The 27,923-nt window shown below is 38.3% G+C and overlaps 1 long non-coding RNA gene across 1 annotated transcript; it reads left to right on the forward strand.

Moving 5' to 3' along the window:
* LOC134515949 (uncharacterized) lies at window positions 1-27,808 on the forward strand. Its single transcript, XR_010071181.1, has 4 exons — window positions 1-123; window positions 3,279-3,386; window positions 16,329-16,444; window positions 27,084-27,808. It is a non-coding gene; the product is annotated as an uncharacterized LOC134515949 (long non-coding RNA).
* Window positions 27,809-27,923: the final 115 nt, after the last annotated feature.

Consider the following 27,923-nt stretch of genomic DNA (forward strand, 5'->3'; position numbering starts at 1 on the left):
GATGGAAGGCTTCTTCTTACTACTTGTTTCATTTCAATAACAATAGGAGGAGATACAGGATTAATGTAGTTCACAGCTCAGTTTTTTCAGATTACAGATATCTTGATATGCAGTTCCAGCCAGGTAAGTACCATTATCACAAGAGAAACTACCAGTTCAGAGATAATGGGAGCCAATTCAGAGCCCTCCTGCTCATACATTAATGTGGGGGGTTTGTGTGGGATTTTTTGTTTTTGTTTTTTTAAACAGGGCATCAGTGAAAGTCATATTTGTTGTAGAAGGAGAGGAATTTGAATAACACTAAACTGTTAGAAAAAAATAAATTCACATTTTTGTTATAAAAAATTTGTGACTTGTCACCGTAGTATATAAAAGCAATACAAAAAAAATCGATTATGACTTTATAAATATCAATAAAAATGAGTCAATTAATGTGTAATTGTGCCTACAAGGGGTCTACTTATACAGTGTACAATGTGTAAAGAACAAAATGAGGACTTCTATTCAGTCAAGGAACAACTGAAATTAGGCTATGCTTTGAGTTGTCCATGGCAGAGAAATGAATCCTTCCTTCCATTTCAAAAAGAAACATTTGAGGTTTTTTATGTTTGAGCAACTAAAATATCTCATAATTCTACAGTATATGAGATCTGGTGGAAGCCTCATTGAAATAGATTGGATCAGATCCACTACTTTCAGTGGGTCTTGAAGCAGACTCTGTCACATTAAAGGTTTGAGCAACCAAAAAATTGTTTTGAATTGAGTTAGATGACAAAATACTAAATATAAATCTTGATTTCATTTAATAAATTCCAGTGATGTATGGTTCTGACATATGTGTATTTTCAGTTTTTCACTTCAAGCATTTGAAGTTCAGTTGCATAATGTGATTTCATACATTGAAAGATTGTAAACAAGTTGAAAAAAACAACCCACAGAAACATTTTTTTCCAAAAGACTTTTTTGGTGAAAAATATCAGTGTTAAATGTATTTTTGACAAAATACATTTGTTTGAAAATTTGAACCAGATCTACAGTTTCAAATGTCAGCTTAAAAAATTCTCAAACTGGGACTAGTCTTTGAGCCTGCAGTTTGTTCTTGCTCGGTTTATGAAAAAAATGCTAAAAGAAAGCAAGGGATACTAATGTGCATTTACATGCACTTCTTTGTCTTTGGTCATGTTTTTAATGTTCTAAACCATGAGCAGTGTCTACAATCTATCTGCTGTTTCTGTTACAAATAATTGGAGCAGCTTCTGCTCTGAATCATGTTCTGGGCACTGGAGAAAGAAGGAAACAACAGCTGTGCTGGAAGCAAAGACTTTCTCTGCATTGTCCCATCAGCTTGAGATCCTAAGCATTTGGAGGACCGGCCAAAGCCAGCTTTTGAACATATGCCTTCTGCTGTAGCTGGGTTCTTCAGGTTCTCTCCTTAGGGAAGCTGGAAGTGATTTAAATCACTTCCTACTCACTTAATCTCTGCTTTTGCACTTGCTTACTTGATTGACCAATGACCCAATTTTTAATCATAATCTTTTTTTGCCGTGGTAATATTTAATGGCAAAGTTCCCAAGAAGGTACTCTGCTGGTCCTTCAACTTAATTCAAAGGACTGCTTTTCCCCTTAAGATGCTTTGCCTCTATCCCCAACAGGCAGGGCATAGGATAAAAGGGCCTTGAGAGATACTACTGAGTAGGTTTTACCTCCAATGTGAGCTTTTTCACATTCATAATTAGGTCCATCCCACATGAATATTTTTTACTCCTTTGTGAGTTTTTTGGGAAAATTTGAAGAAATAGGAGTCATAATTGAATAAATATTCTAGCTTTTATGTGTTCTTGATATGCAACCCATATGCAGGTCTTTTGCATATTTTAGACTTTTGTCTGTGATTTTGTGCTTTTAGAAGAAACATTCAGGCTTAATACTCAATACTTTAGAACATTACACTGATTAACATGTTTTGCTGTCTATCTATCCATACTATTATATAGGCATTATATATAAAGACACACTACTATATATTACAGCATGCATGTTTTTATGCGCATTATAGCATGTATGTCGTAACACACACACAGAGTTGATGATATACTTTATAGACAACGTTTAAAAACTGTATTCTTTAGAAACTACTAACAAAACCCCAAACCGTGACATGACATGACATAGGAATTAATTTCTCTGAAAACATATACTTGGGTTTTTTTCTGGATTACAGAAGAGGATTTATTAAGTAAGTATAGTCTTTCAAACATACAAGATAGTTCACTTCCGTTAATTGATTTAAGTTGTTAGTGACAGAAAAAAAGAAATACTTCTGCTAAAAAAACCAACACACCCCAAAGATTGCTATACAGTTCAACACCATTTCATAGGACTTCCAGATAATAACAACTATTTTTTGCAAGTTTGTTCTTTTAGAATTTGTTCTAAGCTTTAACAAACACATTTGGCAGTGAGTGGAGAGAGACATTGTGGAGACAAGGTTTTCCCTTATATTCCAATTTAAAACACTTTATTTTGTGTTCCTTCAAAATGTGACTGCATTGGCAACCATGGAAGCTTTTTGCTTCCAATGAGAACATTCCATATCAGATAACATGTTTTGCTTTGGTAATTTGATTTTTGCTTTTGACTATATAACTTTTTTCCAGTTAGTCTTGCTGAGAAATCTTAGGTTAAACTGCAGTTAAACCATCCCCTAATTTTCTCACACATTGCTTTTTCAAAAGGGATGAAATAAAGATTTTATGTTGGATTTGACCCAGCTGTGTTTGATGACATAAATGAGGGCAGAGGTTAAGCCTGACTTTGAAATTGAGACCTTCCAAAGAATTCAGTTGTGGGCACATGAAAACCAAAGCAATGCAGCTTATTCACAGCCTCTTCGCTCTTTTGAATTTGGTGTCTTTGATATGATGATGATTTGATATCAGTAAAATAGTCAAACATATTTTAAAATAAAGAAGGCAATCGAGGTTGAGAGATAAAACAGTACAAATTGCAAAGTTTTCATCTTTCACTTGTTTCACAAAATGCATAGTGCCACAGACTGAGATAGGGCTGTTTGTAACTGTTACCCTTAGATGGTGACTAGGCCGTGTGTAGGTAACAGAAGCAGATAAGTCAGAGGAAGAGAACCTTATTGCTCAGTACAGACCTGAACTATCTGAGACAAAACAACATCTATAGAAGATTAAATTTGATTTAATAGAGAATGATGAAATTGTTAGAAAATTCCATTTTTAAAAGTCCAAGGTTACTGCTTTCTTTAGGTTTCTACAGTAACTGCTGAATTGATGTGGTCTCTATTCAGTTCAAGAAGCAAGAAGAGGAACAACAGAGTGGGAGGATATCATCACCAACAGAAAACTCCTCAGAGAGTAAGTTTGTAATTAAGTCATTACAGATGCTGACTTAGGAACTGAAGGAAATCAATGTTTCATGTTTGTATGGCGTTTAAGGAGATCCCAGCAGATCCAGTGGTGAAGAGTGAAAAGCATCAGAAATAATGTGTGTATTGGATTTATTCCTGCTGGGCTCACTGATGTCAGTGGCAAAGTTCCCACTGACCATAAGGTCGCATGCTCAGGCCCAACTGCTCACATTGTTTGCTTTTTGCTCATGAGGAAAACACCGAGATATGAAACAGGGAAAAACCATTTCATTGGGGTAATTGTGATCTTCAAGAAGTCTAACAACATTTTAATCTGACTGCAGCTGCAGTATTGGCTGTTTTCCTTTACACATGAAACATTGATTAAACTCCCTGTACAAAAAATATCTGACCTTTCCCTATTTGCACTTCAAACCAAACATGGCCTTTATTGTACTAGCAGTGCTGTTTATAATACTAGGGGTAACAGAAAAGGGATAGAAAATGTCTTTTTACAGATGATAGTGGGTTGATGAGACTAGCAATGTTCCTTTGGGCTTGATTTTGTCTCTCTTTATGACAGGGGTGTGTGAAATGGGCTATTAACTTTTTCATGTTGAGCCTCTTCTAGTCTGCTAAACATGTAAAGCATTAATTGTAGCTGATGGTGTTAAGGTATTTTAAGCACAGATCCCAGGTATTCACCACTGAATAGAAGCTGGAAGATACAGTAACTGTTCTGTATGAGAAACAGCATTTTTCCTAATAAATGTTGACTGCAGCTTGAAGTTTAGGCTTTGTTGGATTACCAAAGATTCCTTCCTTTGCATTAGTGATTTGAAGTATTTCTTCATCAATTAAAATAAGTTAGGTGAGATATACAGTCACCCTGTATCAATAAATCCAGAAAGAGAATCATAGTACTCAGTATCAATTACTCTCTAATCTCTGTCAATTACTGAGACTGTAATCTCTTCAATCTGTCTACTACGTTGTGTTTGTACAATGCATAGCGTAATGTGCCTCTACTTTTCGTTGCCTTCCTAGTCCTATCTCAATACAAAATAAGTAACATCATTATGATTCCATATTTCCTTCTTCTTGTAATCGGTTTTGTCACAGTTCACAAAATAACATCACCAAGACTCAGAATTATCACTGCCTTGGCCATAATGTGAGAAATGACAGCAACAAGAAGCACTGTTCTTTCTTCTGAAAGGGAGTCCCCTGATGAAAGTAAAATTTAAGACCTTTGAAAGGCCATTTATTATTTATAATTGATGTGGCTCTGTGGCAGGTAGTGCAGTCTTGAAATAGGAGTAATGTCTAACACTTATATCACTTAGGTGAGTAAAATCAGTTGTGGGCGTTAGCGGACTAGGTAATGAACCATTAGTTCTACTGATACTGAACTTTAGAAGGTTATTGTGGAAGCCTGGACACAAATACATTTGAAATAAGCCTACTAGCTCCAAATAGATATATCATCACTATAAATAGTGAATTCTAAATTCACGAACATCTTTACATAATTATAACAGTAAGATCATCAATAATAGCAATAAATAATATGTAATCATTATTAAATAGGAGTATATTTCCTTATTCAAGTAGTCTTGTTGGTACTGTGGTGAGGAAGTTCATAGGAGACTGAGATGAAGTCAAGACTCAGACCACAATTTGTAGACATTCGGAATCTGACTGCCAAGTTTTAAGATTAGTCTGCAAACCACATTCCCATTACTTGTTCCTGTGCTTGTGATTTTTGAAATCAACCTCATAAATACCTAAAGTATATAGCATTTTAAATATTCAAAGTACTGTAGAGACATTACTGTTACTAATGTCTCTTTTATTCCCCCACAAAAAAGAATAATTTCTTACGCCTCACTGTCTTTTTTTTCCCCCTTCAGTGAAGTATTATATTCAGTGACAAATATTTAAAATTTGCAGGACCTCCCAAGTTAGATGCCTTATTAATTCCTGTTCCAGATTTGGTGAGATCTTTCTCTGTCTGTCCTGAAATTGTGCTCGGACAGACTGGAGAATGTCATGTTATGAAGCAGAGCTGTAAGTGCTGGAGAGAGGAGGGCAAGACACGCAGGTGAACAGGTGGGAAACAAGGTCTGAGAGAATGAGGAGCAAAAGTGTTAAACCTACACGTCGTCCTGAAACCAGCTTCTCTAACTTCTTTGTCAGTTGTCTTTCTATGTTGCAGTAATCTTTATCCTAATTAAATAGCAAACCAAAGAAATCTGAAATTGCCCTAATGGGAATCTGGTGCTTTCTTCACATTCTACGAGGTGCTTTAGCAGCCACTTATGGACCATTTTCAAAATACTAAGAAAGAAGTTTTATATTGTCAAGTGTTTGTGAGTGAGAGAGGAAAACATCCAAACTTATCTTTGAAAAGCCTGTTCAGTGCAATGCAGAAACATCCTTGCTGAAGTGAATGATGTTGTTCCATCTTTCAGTCACTAGAGAAAAATAAAGTGCGGCTATACAGTTTTAGGAAAGGGACTTGACAGTGATATCGAGGCAACACTTTTGCTGTCGTGTAGTCTTGTGTCTCAGGTCACAGCCTCTTTGCCATTCTTGCCATTTGCATGTTAGCCCCATATCTAGCTTTAGTTTGGGCTGAATCAGCTGATTCCCTAGGTAGGAAGACTTAGGAACAGGGCAAAAATTGACTCAGAGATTGGATGAACCCAGAGCTCTTTGTAACTCTGAATGCAGGCTCACACACATAGCCAGCTATCAAAGGAAATAGCCAGGAAAGTCTAGGGCAAAGATCTTCGACGGCTATCAATGCAGAGTGAGTAACACAGATTGGACTTCAAGCCTTAAGAATCTGTGTTTGCCAAGGACACTTAACATAAGCATATATGTCTGTCTATGATTGTTAATGGGTTTTGATGTCCCTTATTTATTTCTGATGAAGCAAGTATGACATCTGTCAGTATCTGTCTAAGGTGAACTCTATGATAACACACTCCTCTAATAATAACAGCACTTGTATGCATGTTTGCCTTTACGGGCTGAAATGTGATACAGCTGATATCAAATTTCTATGCACTACTGCTTTTCAACAGTCAACTTCTTTCAAGATAGAATAAGGACAGTTAACAGTATTTCAGGATGAAAACAGTATTTTGTATACACACAACTTGCCCAGGTAAGGTTATATCATCATTTTTCTACAATGTGAGCCTGTAGGGTGTTGCAAACTGCCTGTTTATCTTGTGCCTGAGTCTGAACAATCCATCCTTACCCCATCTGCTGTTGCTTAGAGAGGGTCCGCTTATGTGAGGATGAGGAAGAGAATAGCAGCCTGTGTAAGTAGCCCCAGTCCATAGCAGACATTGTCCCTACCACCACATCTGCCTCAGGGCTGCCAGGAAAGGGTCAGAAAGCTTCACTCTCTGGGATCCCCAGATCCTTTGGGTGCTGCTTCTGGTCCTGTCTTGTACTCGACCTGTAGTATCAAGAGTCTGTCTTTGCCCTTCCTTTTTTAGGGAAGGTGCTGGCAAGGGAAAACTGGTTTATCTGAGGTGGAGAATAGGAGGTGGATGTTAAGGTAAGAAGATGCCTTTGGAGGTGGGGAGGAGGATGGAATTCTGTGTCTTGAATGTGTTGGGGGGTATGGGATGAGGTGGAGTGGAGTGAGAACATGCCAGAAGAGGGGCAGGCTGAAGAAGGAGGAAGGGAAAGATCCCTGTCCCGCTCTGCACCTTTCAAAGTGTCCCTCAGGCACAAGACCTAAGCCTCCATTTTTACGTATAGTCTTTCCCCATATCTAACTGCTTGCGCCTAGGCCTACTCAGTTAAATCTGAGTACCATCTTAATACTTTTATGCCTTCTCCCAGCCTCTTCCCTCCTCCAGCTCCCCATGCCATCTCTTCGACCCCTGAAAAATACAATCCCTTTTCTGCCTCAGGACAGCAACATACAATTTTGCTTTCATAGCTGTGTAGCTTTTAGTCTTCTCTGGTATACGATAGTCCGTTAGTTTAAGTGGGGAATCATCATGTTGTTAGTATGTATAATACTTAAAACGCTCTGTCAACTTCTTTCCTACTATAAGAAGCATTCTGATAGGAGAAAAGAAGGAGTTACAAACAGACTTCCAGCTGGAAAGTAATTATAATTATAGGGAAAGTAACTATTTGACTTTCCTTTAATTCTGAAATTCTAAATAGGGATCTTGAAAAAACACTTTAATGCTACACAGAACTGCCCATTCCATCAACATTCTTTAAATCAGACTTCAGGGAAATAGAGTGCTAGTGAAGGGTAAGGGCTTTTCTTGTTTGCTCAGTGAGCGTTTGCTGAACAGTAAGTAGTTTTTTTTATTAGGGTATGACTGGAAAGTAATCTTACGTTGAAACATGCTCAAGTATTTTCAAGCTTGTTCAAAAGAAAGTACTTGAACAAAGGGAGCGATCTTACATGTGATCCCAAAGGAAACTCTTTCCAGTGCTTAGCTAGAGGAACATATGCCAAGGTGAAATATTCCATTATCAGATATAAAGTATCAACTGTTGGTTGGTTACATTCGAGTAATGAATCATCTTGAAATTATAGATCAATCTGTCTTTAATTCCTACACTGTGTTTTAATGCACAGTGAGCTATTTTCTCTGTACTATTCCATTTTGCTTAATTGTCTGTATTGTTGTTAAGTACCTAAGAGAGTCAAGGGGGTTTGGCTGAATCTGGAAAGAGTACACAAAGCTATTAAGTAGGGAATTTCTGATCTACCCTAACATTTAAAATGTTGCAGTCTTCTATCAAAATATTAATCCAGGTGTGACAATTAAAATCTGAAATGCTTTATACTAGCTTTTATTGACCATCAAGCAGATGTGCAATCTAGTTAAAATGTGTAGAACATGATATGAAAAAAATTAGTTCTCTTTTAAACCATTCCTTAAGATTGACAACACATATCATACATAACCCATACACACACATATACACTATCATGTCCGCAGTCATAGTAATGTTGGCATATTGTTCTTAGCAGTCTAAATTAAAAGACCACAATGAGTCAGGATGCTGTAGGAATCAGGACAAATTTTACACAAAGTATAACTAACACTTTGTTTTCCTGTCCTGCACGAAGAGAATCATTTCTTGGTGATCACCGCAGAACAAAACCAGGACACCATCAACTAGCAGCTGTAATTATTTCTTCGCTACAGTTAAAGAAAAATGATATTCAAAAGCCAACTGGACATGGTTATGGCCAACACCCTCTAGATGACTCTGCTTGAGCAGCAGGGTTGGTCCAGATGACCTCTAGAGGTCCCTTCAATCTCAACCATTCTGTGATTCCTAAAACGGAATTTATGAGGATGAAGCCTTTACCTAAATGGAATTCAAAGATAAGTGTTTGTTATGCTTGAAGGCTAACAGACAAATGTTTCATGGCATTTTCAAACTCTTTACTGAATGTATAAATCTTTGCTGTCCAATCCCATGATAGTTATCTGCTTCCTTTGCATACTTTATTAGATAGACAATATCTTTGTGTGGTGCTCTACAGACAAAAAAGTAGTCTCAACTCTGAGGCTTACTTACAGCTGCAGAACTATAAGGCTTGTATGTTGCTAAAGAACTATTGCAACTAAATTGCCTGCCCAATACAACTGAAAAAAAAATGTAGTTTTATTAATTTTAATTAAAATTTGTTAGAAAAATAGAGGTATAAAGTTCTTTATGATCTTAAATGAATTTTCATTGGATCTTTGATCTAGCAGAAATCCAGTCCAGAAATGAAACTTCTTAAGTATACTACTCCTAGTAAGTACAACAGTACAACACTACATGCACCTTTGGGAATTCATCACAGAGTATCTGAGGTGTACACTAAAAATGGGATAGTAGGAAAGGACAAAGTGTGAGAGCACTAAAACACAAGGGTTATTTTCAGTCTTTGACTTATAGATGTAAGTTCAAGGAGAATTTTGATCCCTTTGTTGAAATCCAAAACAAGCACTAAGACAGTTTATTTATCAGGCATAGATTCCGTGGGAAGACAAAACTCCAGAAAGTGACAATTCTTGTTTGGGATCCCTATCCTAGGTCTAGATGTTATTGAAAAAAGTTTAATCTGATAAACTTTAAGGCATAGAGCGGATGTTTTTGAGATAATCATATCAAAGAAAATGCAGCTTTGTGCTGGAAAAGCTATGATTTTCATTTACTAATTGAAATATTGCTGTGTGCATGTAAAATGGGTTTTCAAGTGTGTGTGATGATGGAACTCCCAATGCCATCTCTGGGGTAAGAGAGACCTACTGGTGATGAATGTGCCATGAAGTTTCCCACTTCTCTTTTCAGAAATTTCTTCAGAGACATACATATCTTAAATTTGGTGTTGTGATTTGCAAAACATCTTCATCATTAGGGAGTCAAACTGTGCTCTGAAAAGTATACATTGAGAATCACTTAATTATCAAAATATCTTGGTCTATAATTATTCAATAACTGCTCTAGTAAGTCTGTAGCCAAGTGCAACAGAGAAGGTAACAATGTAGTGTATTTCTGAATAGGGGATTGGGTAATAAACATGATTATGGTTGTAAGTCATGTAAATGTCACAAGGCAGGAAAGCAGATAATTTAAAAGAAAAATGGCTATTACTGCTGACTGATAATTTATCTTTTAATCTAATTTTCTGTAAGCAGAGATATACCAATAACTCTGAAAACAGCTCACCACAATATTTGGTGCTTACCACTCTGGCACAATTTCTAAGGATAACTTCAGCATTTAATTTAATTTCAGTTATACTGTTGTACCACCTCTGCTTAATAATATGTGCTCTTCTGCAGTGCCTGCCCTGTAGATTTCCCATCTCTGGGAAGCTATAGCCCTTAAAGATCCCAATACCACATCTTTTTCCAAGAAAAACTTAACAATGCTGAAGAGACAGTGTCATAACCCACAATTCAAAGTACAAAATCAGTTAGTCTGTGACAAAAGCACTAGCAGTCCTCAGTCCAAAAAAAAGGTGTTTAATTTAGTTTTTAAAAATCAGATTTTATTTAACCTTGCATGAATGAACCTGTCATGGGCTTACAGGAAAGCTGGAGCGGGACTTTTTACAAGGACATTTAGTGATAGGACTAAGGGGTAATGGCTTCAAACTGGAAGAACGTACATTTAGATTAGATATCAGGAAGAAATTCTTTACTCTGACGGTGGTGAGGCACTGGAACAGGTTGCCCAGAGAAGCTGTGGATGCTCCATCCCTGGAGGTGTTCAAGGCCAGACTGCATGGGGTTTTGAGTAACCTGGTCTAGTGGGAGGTGTCCCTGCCCATGGCAGGGGGTTTGAGCTAGAATTAAAGAATTTCTTCCTGAGGTCTCATCTAAATCTCCCCTCTTTCAGTTTAAAACCATTACCCCTCATCCTATCACTACACTCCCTGATAAAGAGTCCCTCCCTATCTTTCCTTGTAGGCCCCTTCAAGTACTGGAAAGCTGCTGTAAGGTCTCTCCAGAGCCTTCTCTTCTTTGAGCTGAACAGCTTCAACTCTGTCAGCCTGTCTTCATAGGAGAGGTGCTCCAGCCCTCTGATCATCTTCGCAGCCCTCCTCTGGACTTGCTCCAACAGGTCCATGTCCTTCTTTAAGACCGCCAGAGCTGGACACAGAACTCCAGGTGCGGTCTCACCGGAGCAGAATAGAGGGGCAGAATCACCTCCCTCAGCCTGCTGTCACGCTTCTTTTGATACAGCCCAGGATGGGCTGTGAGCACACGTTGTTGGCTTATGTTGAGCTTCACATCAACCAACACGTCCAAGTCCTTCTCCTCAGGACTGCTCTCAATCCATTCTCCGCCCAGCCTGTATTTGTGCTTGGGATTGCCCTGACCCACTTGCAGGACCTTGCTCTTGGCCTTGTTAAATTTCATGAGGTTCACACGGGCGTGCCTCTCAAGCCTGTCAAGGTCTCTCTGGATGGCATTCCTTCCAGTGTGTCAACTGCACCACTGCTGAGGGTGCACTTAATCCCACTGTCCATTTCATCAGCAAAGATGTTAAACAGCACTGGTCCCAGTACCAACCCCTGAAGAACGCCACTTGTCATTGGTCTTCACTTCGAGTCATTGACAGCAAGTATTTGAGCACACCCATACAGCCAATTCCTTATCCACCAGGCGATCCATCTTTCAAATCGGTGTCTCTCCAATTTAGAGACAAGAATGTCATGCAGGACAGCGTCAAATGCCTTGCACAAGTCCAGGTAGATTATGTCAGTTCCTCTTCCCTTGTCGACCAATGCTCTAACACTGTTGTCATGCCGTCTTTTTTATTTATTTATTTTTGTTAGTGCTGCTTTTTTTTTTTCCTTGAATAACAGATACTCTAACAACTGTATTAGGGATGCCTCAGGTTTAAAGAGAGATACTGTTGTGATTTAAGCTAATATTATCATTTATCGTATGCTGCCTGTTCCGTGAAAGATGTCACACAACTGCATGTGTTGCAAGAAGGTTTTGTTAATAAACTTGGTATCCCTTGAACACTTACAAGAAGACATTATATTAGTTCACCTAGCTAGACTACGATTGTATTTACTGCTGCTGTTAATTTGGCCTATCCCCTTTGATATCCTAGAAGTTGTTTGGGAAATCCTCCAGCATGTGAAGGGCCAGAATGTGGCACAGTAATTCACTGTTGGTTTTTTTCAACTGCTCTAGTAAAATATTAAAGTCTAATGTGCAACTTCTTAAGTCTCAAATACTGTTGAGAGCTACAATAGACTAATCTCCCAGAGTAGGTTTTCTTTTGATAGTTGGAGGACATTCACAGTCATAACTCATTTGTGTTTTCTTCTGTGGTAGTATGATGGCTCTGTAGGGAGGAAAAGTCTCTACACATTTGTTCATTAACCCTGGTTCTCTGGCTATAGTAAGAAACCCTCTTTGGGACTGCATGCACATAGAAATGGGGGCACAAGGGAATCCTTATTCACTTTGCCAACCTAGTAGTAGAGCCTACGAATTACTTCTGGCCGTGTAGTTTGGATAGCTATTCAAAGGCATGCTTTGTCTGTGTGGAGCTGCAGCATTGCTTAATTACTTGCTTACTTGGTTGAAAAGTTCAGTTTGTCACAGCTAATCTTTAATCCACAGCAACTCCCAAATGTATTTAATGCACTGAATATATTGAGTAGTACATGTCGGGGATGGAATAATAAATTAAAAGGTCATTTGTGTACAGTGAAGTATGATTAGGGATCTCTGTAATTTGCACGCCTCTAAGCTCAGATATCTACTGGCAACAGTTCTAGACTGAAAGTGCATAGCATGAGTACAGTGGGTTAACCTCAGCTAAGGGCCAAACTCCACCCCATCTTCTTGCTCACTCCCTCTCCTCAGCAGGGCAGGGACAGAAATAGGATGGGAAAGCTTGTGGATCAAGATGAAGGTAGGCAGATTGCTTACCAATTACTGTAAAGGGCAAAACTGACTCAAACTAGGGAAAACTAATCTCATCTATTGTCAATTAAAATGGATTTGGATGTTAGAAGCAAATAAAAACTTTAAAACACCTTTTGTCCCCCCTTTACAATGCTCAACTTTATTCCATCACTCTAGACTCCTCTACATCCACCTCTGAGTAGCAGTAGGGAAGGTACCAAGGGAGGGTAGGATTGCTAGTGCATGGTGGTTTTTCTCTGCCTTTCCTTCCCTCTCACGCTGTTCCCCTGCTCTAGTATGGACTGTCCCCACGGGCTGCAGTCCCTCAGGAACACATGCTCCAGCATGGGCTCTCCATTGGCTACAGTTCCTTTAGGAAACATCCAGCTGCTCCAGTGCAGGGTCCTCCATGAATTGCAGGGAATATTGCTCCAGTGCCATAGAGCACCTCCTCCTCCTTCTCTGTCCTTGATATTTCCTCTCCTCTGCTGTTTCTCGTTCTTTTTGTTCTTGCCACACCTCTCTCTGTTTGACTTTTTTTTTTTTTGCCAGTTCTTAAATATGTTTTCGGAGAGTTGCTGCACTCTTGGCTGATGGGGTCAGCCTCTGGTGGGTCAGTTGCAGAGAGGTGGAGAAAATCTCTATAGATTGAGTGCTTGTGCTGCTGGTGTAACCAAAGTTGTGTGCAAGTTGCATACCTAGTTTGCTTTACCACTCTATAGGGGCATGGAAGGGACAGGGGAGGGACCCTTTATCAGGGAGTGTAGTGATAGGATGAGGGGTAACAGTTTTAAACTGAAAGAGGGTTGATTTAGATTAGATATTAGGAAGAAATTCTTTACTGTGAGGGTGGTAAGACACCAGAACAGGTTGCCCAGAGAAGTTGTGGATGCTCCATCCCTGGAGGTGCTCAAGGCCAGGCTGGATGGGGCTTTGAGTAACCTGGTCTGGTGGGAGGTGTCCCTGCCCAGGGCAGGGGGGTGGACCTAGATGGTCTTTAAGGTCCCTTCCAGCTCTAACCATTCTATAACAGCAAAGGGAGGCAGCCCTTGAACTGCTAGCCAGCAGCTGTCATATGCATATAACCCACTTAGGCTGATCACATGATTTGCAGAGAGAGTATTTGTGGAGAAAGAGCTGAGAAGTTGCAAAGGTGGGAAGGAATGAGATTAAATTTAGGTGCTGTTCCCTTGGGATTTCCCATGGTCTCCCAAGATAAAAGCTGAAGTGGAACAGTTGTGTCCTGCCTGAGAACCATACAGATGGGCTCAGAAAGGATACTTAGAAGATGCTCTGCAGGTTATCCACTCAGTTCCCACCATGGAAGTATTGCCTTGTATGATTGCCTTTTGATTCAGAAGCAAGCCCTAAGCTTAAAAAATGGGGAAGTTCCTCCATCCAGTAATTGAAATTTCCATTTGTAGCACAGCTGGGTCATAAATGCCAGCTTTTAAATTTGGTGCTAGTATAAAAGCGATTTTAGTGCCATTTTTTATAGCTAAACAATGGATTTGAATTTAAGTTAAAAAAGCGTTTACCTGAAAGGTTCTTATCTAGCTGGATGGTTGGAGGGCTAGCTAGGTATTTTCAATAGCAGGGGATTAAAGATGCTCAGTGGTTCTTTGTTAGTTGACTACAGTTAGTATACAGCTGGCAAGAACTTCTAGTATTTTATTCATCTATTGTCTATTGTTTAACATTGACTCTCACGTATGTTTACATACATCCCTAAGAAAAAATGTTACACATATATCAATTCTATGTTGCAAAGAAGGGCTATTAGAATAAGTTAGAAAAATTATTTATTTGTTTTATTAGAGATACAAAGAAGATGACTAATTTTGTCTAGTGAAGTCGAAGTGTAAATGTCATATTAAGACCTTTATAAGCTCTTAAGACGTATATATCTTTGAGGTTAAATAACAAAGAAAAATAGGATTATTTTAACTAAAGAAAATACTAGTGGTCTGTTCTTTTGATCCTGGGATCAAGAGGCTGGCCATCAGTGAGTTTCCCAGTTCTCTGTAGGGATCATTCTTTTGACTGAGAGTTGTATCTCGGGATGAAATGTAACCTTAAGCATCTCATCTCAGTTACTGTCTCTCATTCTCTTTTCTTCTGTCAATTCTGCTTTTCAACCCAAGGAATTGTCACCTCACTGCTCTACATCTTCCTTGTTATGCTAAGCAGGATATTGTCATTCTCTACAACCCAAATTAAAGTCTGTATCCTGGAGATACAGTCTAACTCTGAAGGTGTAACTATCCATTTTAAGAGCCCTCTTTAAAAGCCTAATCCCTAACTGAAAGAAATGCAGGAAGGGAGGGTATAAAGGAGATGACAGACAAAAAAGTAACATACAAAATGCAAGATAATAAAATTAAATTATAGTCATCTGACTCATATTCAAGTTGAGATCTGATACTTTGATTATCAAAAGTTTTTTTATATTTTCTTTTTATTGTTTATTTAACCCTCTGCCCTCACCCAGAATGTTGTAGGGTTTCTTCCCAGAAATGTATTTAATTGCTAACAGCTGGGATGCTTACAGTGAATTTATAGAAATTCTGACCTAAGATTTCCAGTAATATTCCCTGTCAGAACATATTCTGAAAAAGTTTTGAGTATTTTTAAATGGGGTAAAAATGAGGTTAAAAAATCCCTTGATTCTAAAATCACTTGTATATATTTTGGGCAACTCAACTCTGACTTTAATAAATAAAAGACACTTTCAGGTCTTTTCATCAATAAAAAATACAAATAGTCTCAAGCATAACGTGGGTTTTACCATTATTACCATTACTGCAAAACAAGAATGAGTTTGTATAATTGATTGCAAAATTATTGCCAAAAGGTACATATCAGGTAGTATTTGAGCAATCTTGAAAAAAACTACACAGAAACACTGCCTTGTATTTAAAAGAATTTGTAGTTTTACCTTTACACAAAGAACATCATTTGGAAAATTCTTCATCACTTTAGATATAGCCAAGATTTTTACTATTGAGCTGATTTTCTGGATTGACTGAGAGCCACTTCAGATTAACTTTAGGTTGTTTTTTTTTTTAGATAGTGAAAGTTGAAAATTCCAGTAATTCTTTGTGTAATACAGAATAAAAAACACTCTCAATTTCCCTGAAGTCCTGAGAAAGTTTGAGAATGTAATCTATATACTCTTTATATGTGCTAATAACCCACACAGTATTTTCCTAGAGCATGAGAAAAATGCAAACTACTTCAACACGCATATTTTGACATACATTTTTTATCTTCTTTTCACAAGGACATCAGTAGTCTTATAAGCTGTAACTTAAGAAGTTGCTTCAAAGACTGTTTCTGATGATGTAATACATTTCTCTGTTAGAAAATAATTTCAAGTAAAAAAATAATTTGCAACTCTGCTTACAATGAGAAAACAGCCAGCGTGGATGGATTTATGAGCTCTCTTGATATGCTTTTGTTGTAGGAACAGCTGTGAGTGAATATTGTTTGAGGTAAACATCTTTTCCTTGCAGAAATGTCCAGCCGCACTGTTCAAGTTACGGCATATGTCCCAGTGTCCTAACTATTGTGCAAAAACTGATCTGGAATACTTTCTGGTAGCATCTGAGGACTTGAAACAACTTTTTGGGTGAGCATTGTTTTGCCTTTTTGGATGATAAAAGACATTTGTAAGGCTTTTTGTTTTGTTCTACTAAATAATTCAAAGATCTATTTGCTATAAATGTAGTTATAACTGATCTATTTGATACACTGTAGTTTATTAACAGAAAACTTTGACACAGAGCTAGGGTTGCCTGGAGTTATAATTATGCCCTTCTGGAATGGCTTGCTCAACAAAACTCACTCTGATGACCAAGAATGCACAGACAACCTTAAGCACTACAGATTTCATATCCAAAGGAGATTTGCCTGCACTGAAGCTGTATTCACTGTCTAGGCATAGCTACTGTGAATATTGGAGGGCTTCATTAAATCAGTTTGGCAGTGAGAGAATGATGCAGTCTGGAAGGACTTCACTGTGATGGAACTGAGTGAAATTTTTATCTTGCATGGGGATACACATGGCACAAAGAAAGGAGCACATATGCATCTCAAGAGATTTAATATGTCTCTTGTTCAGCACTGCTTCAGCTGCAAAACCTAGGGTGGTCTTGCTATTGACAGCAATTAGCTTGGAGATGAGTGTAGCCTGGGCGTTTAATAAGAGGAAAATAAAAGTGTGATACCCTTAAGGAGAAGAGGGCTGTAAAATTAAGTACATACAACATTTTTTACCATGGAGCCAGAAACTGTTTCAGTGTGGGAAAGGTAAAGGCAGATCTTGTTTCATATTGTTCACTATCAAAGGTATTCATGGCATGGGTTGCTGTTGAAAACTGTCTAAATGCATATGCTACTTAGTTCTCACTCTCTGTGTTACTCTTGTATCTCTGCTTCCCAGGGTTTTGTTGAGTGTGGTGGTTACAGAGTACCTTCAGGTGTTAGAGATCACTATTACCAAGGTAGCTTGCACTTGAAATGCTACTTGTAGCTGGGCAGGGAGAAAGAAGGCTCTGTTTTCAACACGCAGTATACCTTGAGTTGGTCATGATTTACAGGTTTGGAAGATGTAGCTAACAGCTTAGCAAGAGGAGTCACAGGTGTGTGTCTGTGTGTCTGAATTCCAAATCTTGTCAGCTTTAATATTTAGTGGTTACAATAACTTGAAGGACCAGAGGAAAAAAAAATATTACTTTCTATGCCTTCACCCCTTCCTTGTGACTCCTTATAGCATATTTGTCAGCAGTGCTATCTTTTTTGTCTTGCCCCTTAATGTCACTGCAGCTTAAAAATATTCCGTGCTTTCTGGCACTAGATGCAGATTCATTCATTCACGTGGTCACCCCCAAATAAGCTGTGATGTGATGCCAGTTTGCCTTGGGGACAGCTTATTTGGATAGGCATTTTGATAGATTTGTGAGAACATGACTTTGGAATTGTTGTTTTAAGGCAACTTGCCTAGAAGAAAATTATCTGCATAAACCCCATGTTTTATGATAGCCTGGTATCTATCATCACCATCGTGCTCAGTTGCTAATGGGACTTCTAGAAGTGCCACTGCAGAGTCAAAAATTGTGACTTCCAAAGAACTGTTTCAGGAACCGTTGGCTGTTGGTGATTGTGTCCTTTTCCTGTCCATTGAGGAGGAAAAGGCATCTTTTGCATAGCCTGGTCTTACTGTCAGTCAACAGACAATGGAAATCGTGTACAAGCACATACCTGTAAAAGCTTATGTCCCACCTGTTGACGCAATTGATACCTGCGTTGTGGAAGTTTATCTGCTTGAGATTCCTTCACCAGTGCTGAAACAAAACATAGACTATGCAGAGTTACCAGTGCTTTCAAATATCCCAGAAAATCATGATGGGAAAAAGGGGGACATTAAACTGACAAAAAACACTTTAAGTCTTTAAGCAAATAGTTAACATCTGCACCTTATATGTCATAGCTAAAGAATTCAAAACTTACGAACAACTTAAGAAATTCAATGAATTCTAAGTTGTCCCAGGTAGATCTTCATAATTTATTAGTGATATAAAGTACTAGAGGATGAGGTCCTAAAAAGGAATTATGTCAAGTGATAAAAATACAGTACAGCCAAGGGATTTTGTCTAAGTTACCTTATCCAAATGCCTGATACCTACTGCTAGGAATATTGTCTAGGGTAAAATGAATCCCCATCACTGTCCTAAGGCAGGCAGTGTGAGAGAGACAAATATTGTCTGAAGACATCAATAAAAAATTTAAAATGTTGAATGATGCATGAAAGCAGGAAGCTTGTTACAGAAAAAAGTTGCAGAAATTATTCATAATGATCTAATTTTCTTTGAAATAGTTGTAGCACACTTGCCAAAGGAACAACCAAAGGAAATATAGATTAATCTCTCATTTGTTATCTCGTGACTAAAAGAAGAAAAAAGAACTCTTGCAAAATGTGATGTAAAAAGTCACAATTAAGGTTAATGAGGAGAAGAAATTCCCAGCTGTCATAATTGGTGATGATGAACACCTGCTATTTAGTATTGCAGCCTTAGAGGACTGGGGAGTTTCAGGTAATGCTAACTGAATAAATATTAAGAAACTTGAATGCTTTGAGTTTGGCCAAAAGCATGGTTTGACTTCTCTGTACTCCATTTAAAAACAGTAGACTCTATCAATTTTAAGAAATATTAGGATTTTTTTTTTTTTTGGTGGGAGAGAGAATTCTGGCTCATTGGGAAACTGATGGCTTCAAAGATGCAACCTGGGATTACTAATATTACTATATTACTGCAAGACTATAGATTTCAAGCTAACCGAAAGTATATGAGTGTTAGAAAAGCTGGGAAAGGCAACTTTTAAATAGAATGATTTCTCAGTTTTACCTATGGCACAGATAGCACACCGCTACAATACAACATTATCGCTGTTTGTGCCATATTAGATACATTCTAGTGATGTAAGTATATTTTAAATTTTTCTTAAATTCTATTTTTGTCACTTTAATGAGATCTGTCATTTGTGGTAGAACAGCTATTAACGTTATGTAATGATTACTGACATGCAATATTTCATTTTGAAAAGCCCAGTACGGTTGCTTCCTGAAAGGCATTGAATAAACAAAGCTGCAACCTGATAACTTCTGTTCATCTCACAACAGAAATACTGTGTTCGGGTCTAATTCAGATTCCTTCAGCAATACTGTCACTGTACTTTAAAACTCTATTTTGAGAAAGGAACTTGATGTATAAAAATTTAGTTGTAGTTCTTTGTTTTCCTCAACAGCAACTTCTGAAAAAAGTGCATTCAGAGTACTTAAAATGTTTTTATTTTTACTGGGGGCAGTCCTTAGAACTATGGGGTTTTTCATGCCTTTGTATTCTGATGACCATTGAACATTTTCTGATGGACAATAGGGTTGTTGTTCTTTGTTACTTTTTGTTTAGGTGTCCTGTGGACTGCAAGCTGAAAATCTCTTGATCAGGGTATATGGTAGTCTACCCTGTACACACTCACGCACGTAAAATAAGCAGTAGTGTATGAATAAGCTCACCTGTTTGATGTAGGAAAGTGGATAAGCTCTAAGCTGTTCCAGTTAGAACTAGATAAATTCTGATTACACCTGAAGACTCTAACGAAGTCTGTAACAAAAATAATGTCCCTGCCTTAAAGTGCTTGGAATGCAAGATATGAGTAGGTAATTTCAGCAAATATATTATGTGTATTTGAGCCTGTAGATATCTACTGGTAAATCTGCATGTTCTAGAAGGCTAGAACACTCGCTGTAAATAATTTGCAATGGCTTAAAAACCAAACTATCTTTTAATTTTGCTTATTTAACTTCTCATAGTCAGTACTTGATTCACAAAGCAATACCTGATTTTTTGTGAAATGCAGATATAAATAAAAATGTCTCTTTATTACAAGTGGTAGATGGAACATTTTACCTTACTTGTATCACAAAAATGATAACATCTGGATTTTTTATGTGGCTAGTGCTCATCCTATGTACCTGCCAACATAGATTGGATGTGCAGTGCAAACCACAAAAAAAATTTGCATTGGTTGAACAAGCAGAGTTAGGAATTTTATTGAAAATAAACTTTATAGGAATGAACACACAAAGCAATGTGATTGTATTTTAATAAAACATTATTTTATTATTAGATTATGATTATATTGGGTGTCATAAACAATATGGTTATTATATTCTAACATAACCACAGTTCTCATCATTTAATATGTTCTGGCACAGAGCCTCATACTAGAGTTTGACCAGTGTCTATTCAAAAGCAACACTGTTAATGTATCATCATATAAAAGAGATGTGCATATTTATATAATAATAAGGCCAGTTATTCTCTGGGTACCAAGCCGTCTGAGCTGGAAGACAGTGATGGGGAGCAGAATGAAGCCCCCATAATCCAGGATGAAATGGGACTCCACTTAGTGAGTAGCACTTAGTGCTACTCCACTTAGATGCATACAAGTCTATGGGGCTGGATGAGATCCACCTAAGGGTACTGAGGGAGCTGACGGAAGTTCTCACCAAGCCACTTTGAATCATTTATCAGCAGTCCTGGCTAACTAGGGAGGTCCCAGTTGACTGGAAGATAGCAAATGTGATGCCCATTTACAAGAAGGGCCAGAAGGAGGATCTGGGTAACTGCAGGCCTGTCAGTCTGACCTCAGTGCCGGGGAGAGTTATGGAGCAGATCATCTTGAGTGCCATCATGCAGCACGTACAGGACAACCAGGTGATCAGGCCCAGTCAGCATGGCTTTATGAAAGGCAGGTCCTGCTTGACAAACCTGATCTCCTTCTATGACAAGGTGACCTGCTTAGTGGATGAGGGAGAGGCTGTGGATGTTGTCTACCTAGACTTTAGTAAAGCTTTTGACACGGTTTCTCACAGCATTCTCCTGGAGAAAGTGGCTGCTTATGGCTTGGATGGGTATACACTTCGCTGGGTGAAAAACTGGCTAGATGGCCAGGCCCAAAGAGTGGTGCTGAATGGAGTTAAATCCACTTGGTGGCCAGTCACAAGTGGTGTTCCCCAGGGCTCAGTACTGGGGCCTGTTCTGTTTAATATCTTTATCAACAATCCGGATGAGGGGTTCAAGTGCACCCTCAGTAAGTTTGCCAACACCAAGTTGGGTGGAAGTGTTGATCTGCTTGAGGGTAGGATGGCTCTACAGAGGGATCTGGGCAGGCTGGATCGATGGGCCAAGGCCAATAGCATGAGATTCAACAAGGCTAAGTACCGGGTCGTGCGCTTGGGTCACAACAGCCTCATGCAACCCTACAGGCTTGGGGAAGAGTGTCTGTAAAGCTGCCCGGCAGAAAAGGACCTGGGGGTGTTGGTCAACAGCCGGCTGAATGTGAGCCAGCAGCATACCCAGGTCGCCAAGAAGGGCACAGCATCCTGGCTTGTATAAGAAATAGCGTGGTGAGTAGGTGGTGAGTAGGACTAGGGAAGTGATCATCCCCCTGTACTCGGCACTGGGCAACGAAGCTGGTGAGCGGTCTGGAGAGCAAGTCTTATGAGGAGCGGCTGAGGAAATTCGTGTTGTTTAGTTTGGAGAAAAGGAGGCTGAGGGGAGACTTTGTCACTCTCTACAACTACCTGAAAGGAGGATGTAGTGAGGTGGGGGCTGGTCTCTTCTCCCAAGAAACAATTGAGAGGACAAGAGGAAATGGCCTCAAGTTGCCCCAGGGGAAGTTTAGATTGGATATTAGGAACAATTTCTTCATGGAAAGGGTTATCAAACGTTGGAACAGGCTGCCCAAGGAAGTGGTTGAGTCACCATCCCTGGAGGTATTTAAAAGACGGGTAGATGTAGTGCTGAGGGACATGGTTTAGTGGTAACTTGGCAGTGCTAGGTTAACAGTTGATGATCTTAAAGGTCTCTTCCAACCATAATGATTCTATGAACATTAAAAAAAAAAAAGATTTCTTTTTACTAGAAAAAAAAATAAATGCAGGTTAGATAATGGTAAATTTACCGTCTGGATAGAGCAAATAAAATGTCAGAAAATACAGATTCATAGGAAGACTGAATAATCAAAACAAAATAAAGCATATCTCTATATATAGAGAGATATGCTTTTTAATATATAAAAAATACAATTTTTATAAATATATTAATGTTTACCCCCTGAGCATCAGATAATTTCCATATCATGTATTATGCACATTTATTTAATTAGAAAGGCACAATCACTTACAGAAAGATATCGGAAGTTTTGGCACTGAACAAACTTTGGCTTATTCTCAGCTCTAATTCATCAGCTTTAAAGAAGGTAGTATTTTGTATAAAAGTGTAATCACAAAGTAGGAAATTAGAGTTACTGAACCTCTTTTTATGCTGAAGAAGTTAATGGCACAGGGAAAAGAGATGTAAGGCAGAAGAGTGTCAGACAGCTGCAAACTTTGTTAAAGCCTGTAACTTTGACAAACACTCTTCTGCTCAACAGAAAGTGCAGATACTCCTTTTTATGCTGTAAAAGTGGTTGATGTGAGACATACGAAAGGAAAGTGAGGTTGCTGGAGGATATATTAAGCCACATAACAGGTTGGTTTATCTGGGTGGCTACAGATTTTCTGTAATTGTACATGGACATTGGACTCTGACCTGTGCATATTGAATTGGAAAGCCTGGAGGAGTATTGAGTCTCACTAGGAAAAGAGACAAAGGGGCAGAATTTATGCGGTTCAGGGCTTTGTGGGATTACAGTCTGGAGGTGAAACGATGCTGTTGTTTTTTCTTGCCTAGGGAATTTGAATATGATGAGAGACTAGCTGTATCACAAGACAAATTTTAAATAAATAGTTGGGTTTAGAAATCTGAAAGAACTGTGGGGACATCCCATTGGAATATAAACCCATTTGTGCTCCCCAGGGAAATTAGATTTTGAAGGAATAGGATGAAAGATTCAATTCTTTTCTTGGGTGACATAGCTTTAGAGTCACAGTTGATAGGAACTCTTTCATGATGCATTTCTGTTGGGCATATGCTTTCCAAATGGACTCTAATAAATTAGTTGAGGATGAACGTATTTACATCAATTCATTTCTTTCGTCCACAAGGACATGTTCTAAAGATTATGTCTCACGCCTTAGATAACTCCTGACATTTCTTGAACTGCTTCCCCCATCATTCACCATCCATCTGAGACTTTAAAGCTTTTACTTAATAGTTAGTCACCATCCGTCTGAAAAATCTGCTTCAGAGTTGGAAGGAAGAGAACCGGGATAAGATTTTCATTTGTATGCTAAAGTTAAAATAAGCTGCTTTAGCTTTAGGTATTTCTGGAGAAATTTCATAGAAATGTTCTAACTTCATCCCTTTTTCCTGTATACATTTTTCACTTTCAGAGGTAGTGGTCTGCCTATGCCATGGTTCAGATAAGTCAGTCATTTAAACAGATGTTTCATTCTTTATTGTATTTGCCCACCTTCTCCCCCATTTTTACAAATCCAATTGATTCCTTGTCAGCTTGACTTGACCAAGAAAATAGCACCTCTAATAAGCATTCAGAAGGGAGTGAGGTTTTGGAAGATTTTTCTTTCTTTATGTCTATTTAAGGTGTTGATTATCGGACTAATTAAGCCTTTTGATAAGGAGATGAGAATTCTCCAACATTTTCAGGTTTTGGAGGAAAACAGTTGGAAGGAAACAGTTTAGAGATGCTGATTTGATCTTATCCTTGCAAAATACGTAACATACATTTATGGCTTTCTTTTCCTCCTTAAGTGTGCGTGAATAATATTCCATAGAGAGCATAGTAGCAAAGTTTAATTGTTTCTTCTCTGCCTCTAGGAAAGGTATAGCTCTTTACACACTACGGAATAGTCCCCTTTTAAGTACAGCTCAGTGTCATGTTGATCAGTCCCTGATGTTGTACAGAAATTCTGGTATGCAATGCTGTTTCTGTTGCTCGTAAGGTACGCCTTCGTATGGATGAGCTGCAAGTGAAGGCCACTTTGGATAAAAAATAATGCTGTTTCTATTCTCAGGAGCACCAATACTGACTTAAGGATACAGTAAAGTTTGTGTCTCTTGCTTTGGCTTGTGAGCAGCTAGTTCATTCCCACATTCTTAATCCTCCTGCGAAGACATCACATCGTGACCTTGTCTCAGGAATTTCCAAAGTCTTCCAAAAGCCCCCTTTGGTGCCTGTTAGGGAGAAGACATGAATGATTTGACTGCAGTTGTGGGAATTACTCTGAAATTTACTGTTTAACCTTGAAATTGTAGGCATATCCTTATTTCCATCCAGCCCCTTGCCAAATTCTACTACTCAGAAAGAACTGATGCAGTAGATTCACAGTGAGTTGGAATAATTTTGCTTTCACTGTTATAGTTTAAGGTGCCTCTCACTTCTTTTCCTTTCTCCTGTTTGCTTTCGTTCCTGTAGTGCATGTTTCATTTTTCCTGTCTTTCCGATGCTGCAAAGAAGAGGTTGGCAACTCAATCACCTTTGAGTATTACTGTGAGAAAAGCAAAACTTATGATATTGGAGTTACCGATAATTACAGCTAGGCTAAACTTAGGTAACTTTATTATAATTAAAATTAATAGCTCCATCCTGTTGTGGCGTTGCCCACATTAAACGAGGAAAGGATGGCAGGCAGAGAAAGAGACTGACAAGGATGACAGGACACTTAGTTTGGGTTTAGTGGACAGTACAACCACAATGTATGTGATGCAGCTGTCTAGACAAAAGAGTTGACTGACAATTGTACATGTAATTTACATACTTGGAATCAGTAGTAATGTGATTATCTAGTGCTATGTGTCGTAGGAGAGCTAATTTGCAACATGCCTCTGTCCTAGTCAGTTTTTCTGGAGACCATAACCTACTGGGCAGTAATTTTCTTTGTAAATGCAAATGTCTTTTATTTTGCTTTACAAAATAGATGATACTTCTGGAAAGATTCACTGATCCTCTGGTGTGACAGGAGGTTAATATTATTGCTCCAGCGTAGCCACTTGAATCCCTATACCTGCTGCACCTGCATTCCTACTGAGAGGCAGAAGTCCTGAGAAATGGAACAGTTATTCAGTACTCAAAAATATAGCTGGCAAAATGTGCAGCCAATGGTAACTCAGTGACATTTTCTGTTTAGGCATGTAACAGTATCACTTATTTTCAGGTGCTGAACTAAGCTTTGGAAAAAACCTCACCTGAATCTCTCTTGAAATCTCTGTTGGGCCTGTTCAGAAAGCTGCAGCAGGAAAAACAAAGAAAGAGCAGGCTGTTGCATTCAGGACTTTAAATCAACATACACTGTACTGGCTTCTACAGCAGTTAGCCTCCTTGGCTTCTATTAAACTTTGGATCTGGACCCTTGGTTGAAGGGTTGAATCAGTTGAAACACTGCTTTAGCTATAGAGAATGCCTGTTGATATATATAGCAAATATATTGCTTGCCCTCCTTTGTAAGTGTTACCACTGTACATTGGACAGACATCATCTGCACTAGTGCTACTTGGATTATCCCATTAAAATATAGACAGAAATATGGATAATGAATACCAGGAAAGGAAAAATAGATTTTAAATTATTACAAAGTCAGGAACACAGAATTATGTAGTTCAAAACTTTTGTGAGAGCGCGTTATTCTTATCTTCTGGTGTCAAAAGGTATTTTTCTTTCTGAACATAGAAACACTCTGCTATGAGTCACCTCAGTCCCAAACTGAGTTGGATTAATTGGAGAAAATACAGTATTAATCTTTTTCTTAACATTTACCAACAGTAGGTGGAAAAGATTAGGTAGTAAATGACTAGACCTTGTGTAGAAGAAATACCTTCCTCAACCTACGGATGCTTACTTCAAAAGTAGGCACCCTGAATTGTTTTTACTGTTCTACCTGCAGTATTAACAAGTCAGATCAGATTCATGCATGTCTTTGTCATATTGAATATTTTCCTTCAGGACATGTATGAATTCCCTCACTAAATAAATAAATACCAACCTGACCTTAATTTAGTCCATCCTTTATACTGATCAGATCATTTCTTATAACCATAGGACTCAAGATGTAGTAAAGTTTTCAGTTGGCAGCTTAGCTCTCAGGAAAAGGAAAACCCCAGGAGAAATACTGGAGAACAAGATTAGGAAATGGCCTTTTCTGGCTCTATGAAATAAAAGAGATATGGACAATGTCCAACAAAAAGTGGCTAACAGAGTGATCACAGAGTTAGCAATATTCTTCTGGTAAGACAAATTCTCAGTATTTAACATACTTGCAACTGGTAAATGATTTAATGAAAAACAGGGTAAAATTAATCAGGTAACTGATTTTCACAATGGCCAAGATAAAGAAAACTATCTGAGCAAAGGGGCTGTTTGTTTCTTCCATCATGAATACTGCTGGAGGTCCCTCAAAACTAGAAATAAGGAAAATCCCTTTATCTCTTTTGATAAAGACCACAGTTGTAACTTGGTATTACCTTGCCTGTGCATGTGACATCAAATAAGAGAAAATCATATTCAATGCATACCATTGTTTTAAGGAAAAATGTAAAATGTTGGACCAGTTTACTCCATTCAAACTATGTAATAAACACTTCTTTCATTGATGTTTTGCAGTGGCAAATAATTTGTTCATTTCTTCTGTGATACCTCTGCCAGTGTTTAATCCTGATATCAATGTGCTTATGACTTTACCCGTTAGTCTATAAGTCACCTGGAAGATGACATCCACTGTGCTCCCATTTGTGTTCGTTCTCTTCTAGTTTACTGGAGATTCAGCTCCTCGGAGTGCTGAAGATGGACTGTTGGGAGTAACCCACCAATAACGGAGTGCCAGCCACTGTATTTGCTGCCATAATGAGACTGAGACCTCCTGCCTGGTAAGTGGACAGCTGAATCACTCAGCCATTTATCTAATGAAGATGGAGAAATGGAGGTGCCTGGAGAAAAGAATTACTTGTTATGGATAGCAGTTGGTATGACATGGTTATGAATCACAAAGAAAGCAGTTACTTTAGAAAGAGCTGAAAGAAGACTATGAAACATTTCAGAACTACCAGGGGACGGGTGACTGCATTGAGTCTTAGAAATACAGTTATTGTGATTTCCAATAACTGGTGAAAAGTGATTCCTGCCTTTGAAGTTCTTAGCCCCAAAGGGGACCAAAGTTACAAACTCTACTACATAGGAAAGATTTCTACCACATAGAATTATTATTTTTTTTAAGTGTGTAAGAGACTTGGTCACCTCCTTTATTGAGAGAATGAAATTTATGCTACTTTTCTTTGGCTGAAGTTTATGTTGAAATCTTTGGTAATTGCTAAAGGAACCGTGGCAATTACCATAATGACTGAGGGTGTGTCTGTGTCAGAGGTAACAAATGAAGTAACAAAGCATGTCCTGTCATTGAACAGTGGAACCAAGCACCAGCATTACCTTCTGTTGAGAAGATTGGAGATAATCTTTAATACCTATATGCTACCACTGTATAAAAAGGAAAAAAGGCAAGAAAGAATCTTGAAATAAATATTCTAATTTTTTACTTTGAATTCTTAGGCAAAACAAGTAATTGGGTTTACCTGAAACCATAATAGAAATAAATA

This window comes from Chroicocephalus ridibundus, chromosome 5 (assembly GCF_963924245.1).
Source record: "Chroicocephalus ridibundus chromosome 5, bChrRid1.1, whole genome shotgun sequence".
Lineage (NCBI taxonomy): Eukaryota > Metazoa > Chordata > Aves > Charadriiformes > Laridae > Chroicocephalus > Chroicocephalus ridibundus.